Below are 3861 nucleotides of genomic sequence, written 5' to 3'. Positions count from 1 at the left end.
AATTAATTGATTAATTATGTGAAAATTATAAACATGGAAAGTAGATGACATGGAACATTAAGCTGGACACTCTAGGAGAATGACAAGTGGACAAATTGGTTTTGTTTTAATATTTTAGTTAGATATGTATGGAAAATGGTTTAAATAAGAATAAAGAGTTTCCTAAGAATGGTAAGAACCAATATATTTTTGACATTAAAACCTATGGTAAAATAATAATTATAGGAAACTATGTCGGTTATAATTGTGAAAGAGTGATTCTAGGAAACCATGTCGGTTTTTGGTAATTTTAAATCCCAACCATTGATTAACATGATCCAATGGCTATGATTTATTCTTAGTCTTCTTAGAAAACTATCTTTTTTTTTATTTTAACCCACCCCTATATGTATGAATGTATGTGTGTGTGTGTGTGTGTGTATAGGTAAGGATCCTAAGAGAACCATTGGCAAATTGAGAACTTTGAGAACCATTTTGGACCACTAAAAAAACCCTCTAAAAAAATTATAAAACAAACAAAACCGAAAATTTTAAAAAAGTAAAAAAACCTAAATTCTTATATTTCATTCCGGTTTCATTAAAAAAAAGTAAAAAAAAACGATTTTTTTTCTTTTTAATTCGTATTATACCTATACACATATGTGTACTTTCATTTAATCTCTAGTTATGTAATATACACATATGTACATTATCATTTACCTTAAATTATACATATGTGTATAGGAAAAAACATGTGTGTACATATTATATACATATATGTATAATAAAAAAAACCGTTTTTTTTTCTTTTTAATTCGTATTATACTTATACACATATGTATACTTTCATTTAATCTCTAGTTATGTGATGTACACATATGTACATTATCATTTACCTTAAATTACACATATGTGTATAGGAAAAAAACATGTGTGTACATATTATACATATATGTATATGTATAATTTAGCTAAACAGAGAATTTTTTTTTACCTTTTTTTTAGAAACCGAGATGATAAATAAGAACTTTGGTTTTTTTACTTTTTTATTTTTATGTTTTTTTTTGTTTTATGATTTTTTTTATTTTTGAGTTTTTTTGTTGTCCAAAATGGTTCTTATAGTTCTCAATTCTCAAAAAGTTCTCACATGATCTTGATCCTATATATATATATATATATATATTCACTGTTCTAAAACAACTTAAAATTTGTATAACCACTTATTTGCAAACATTATACATGCGTCAACATACATAATGGTAAAGCTAATTATATTCATTGGAAACCATACTTAAACCAATTGTGTTAAATCGTATTTACCTGAACAGAAAACTACATAACCATAAAATCGCATCACAAGAAGTTGTCATTTGAATTATCCCAAGATAGGATCCTTGATCATATATTCAACTAAACGGACATTTGGGTTTATTCTTAGATCATGAGTTATATCTAGTAAGCGGTAATGATTTTTTTTTTAATTCTTTAATACAATTTGGTAATCATTTTTAAGCAATTATTATAGTTATTAATTTTAAAAATAATAAAAGTCGATATCATCTTCAAAAGTCAACTGAATATAACCATAACCAAGTAAGCCCATTTAAATTTTTAATTGTTAAAACCAAATAAAAAACCATTTACATAAGACCAATTTTTGTTTTTGCTTATATTATTTCGTTTCTCGTTAGAGTATACGGGCCTTATTTTTCGGCTCGACCGAGGCATATAAATTTTCGAAAACGGCCCTGTAAATAACGATTACATTTTATTTGAGAAAAATCAAAATTTATATTAAGGAAATGCTATAAGAACAAAAAAACAAATAGATAAGGTGTGTCACCATCCCAGTCTCACATACGTTAGATTGTTTATGAGTTAGCCGCTAACTCAACATTTATAAAAACAAATAGATAAGGTGTGTCACCATCCCAGTCTCACATATGTTAGATTGTTTATGAGTTAGCCGCTCACACAACATTTATGCATTTACTGCATTTATATAAGTGTGAGTTGACATGCCTCGGTTTCCATCTTATGATCACGATGTATCATGAAGATCAAGGACTCGCATTGATAGTTCTAATAATGTTTTCTTTTTTAAATTTTTTTTTAATTAAATGTTACACTATACATGAGTTAAACGCTGATATCCTCTTTTACATTAATTCACTTACAATCTTTTTTATTAAAATACAAATTATATAAAGCGTAAGGCGAATTGATTACCAGAATCCTTTCAAAAAATACCGATATTTAAAATGTTACTGATAAATATTTATGATTTAATTGAAAATATCTTAGCTTAAATATAAATAAATCAAACATTTAAAAGCTCTATGGTTGTTTCTCACCTTCTCTTAGACCACCAGATTGCTTTATTTGTAAATGGAGATTTTTCATGCATTTTTTTACCCAAATGCATGGGTATAGGTCTCATCAGATAACCCTTAAACGAGTTATAAAATCTCATTAAATTAAAAATTAATAATACCAAATATTTAATATGAAAATCCTATAAAATAGGGATATGCTAAAAGTTAATATCTATTTTTTTTAAAGATATTTTTTTATAAGAAACAATTTTATAGTAATAATAATAATAAGCAGGTAATGGGTCTTACAAAACCTAGAAAGCTTTTAAACCGGGTTATTGCATTTCATTTATTTATAAAACTCTTTAATCATTAAACCCTAAAATATATTATTAACTTATTTACACTAAATAAAATTAAAATCCAATATATATATATATATATATATCATAAATGAATAACATAATACAACCCCGTAATACGAGGGATAAAAGCTAGTATAAAAATAAATTAACTTTGATAACAAGTTAGCCGAAGAAGAATGTATAAATCAACTAAAAGTTATAATAATTATTGAGCAAATTACTAATTTGTACAAGTATACTCGTAATACATGATGCATCATTTTCCGTCATAACTAAATGTTTAAAATTATGAAAGAAGAAACTAGCTATTTCCTTGTGGTCCAATTCTTGCGCGTAAGCACGTACGAAATTGCCTAAATGAACAATGTAGCATTTAATGACATTTCATCTTAACAAACTCGTAAAGTGGTTTTTAGTAATAACAATTAAGAACCATTAAACACAATAGATATCACAAACTAGATGTACATCCTTTTTTTTGCTCCCTATTGTTTAGTAAGTAAATAAAACATACTACATATTGCGAGAATTAGAATGCGTAACATTAACCAGTTGACATCTTTTTTTGTCCACACAGCAATAAGTCTCCTAGTTTATGGTATCTAATGTGTTATTAAGTTATTACTAAAAACAATTATACTAACAAAATTGTTACTTGCTTATTTAGGTTAAACAAATATCCGAATAATCTAAGTTTTTAATAGTTTTCATATCCGAATCCAAACTAAGTACTCAAATAAAGATACTACATATATGGTGGTTTTTGTTTCTGTTTGGGTTTTGGTTTTCTTGAACACCCAAGAAGAAAGAAGAATGGCATAAACTAACTAAAAATTATAATAGTTATTGATTTTTGATAAACTGTTCTCTCTTTTCTACTTAATTCATCATACAAAAGAACACATATTTTAAAACGAATAAAGAAAAGAAAATGTATATAATCGATTGAAAATAAATGTTCCTAATCATGACAGATGAAAAAAGTTACTTCCTTGAATTGAATTATTTGGTAACCATTCTCTTGTTTCATAAGTAAATAAAACATACTACATATTGCTAGAATAGTAGAATTAGAATACGTGACATTATCAAAAGCCTGTTTATGTCCACACAGCAATAATATTAGGCTTTGGTGTCCTCTTTAATGCTTTCTTTCATTTTATATTTTATATAACTCATTGGCATCCTATATATGCATACAT

This window comes from Bidens hawaiensis, unplaced genomic scaffold, assembly GCF_021521415.1.
Source record: "Bidens hawaiensis isolate Kalapana, Puna unplaced genomic scaffold, B.hawaiensis_p1.1 tig00022666_1, whole genome shotgun sequence".
Taxonomy (NCBI): Eukaryota; Viridiplantae; Streptophyta; class Magnoliopsida; order Asterales; family Asteraceae; genus Bidens; species Bidens hawaiensis.
Note: the sequence above shows the minus strand (reverse complement) of the source record.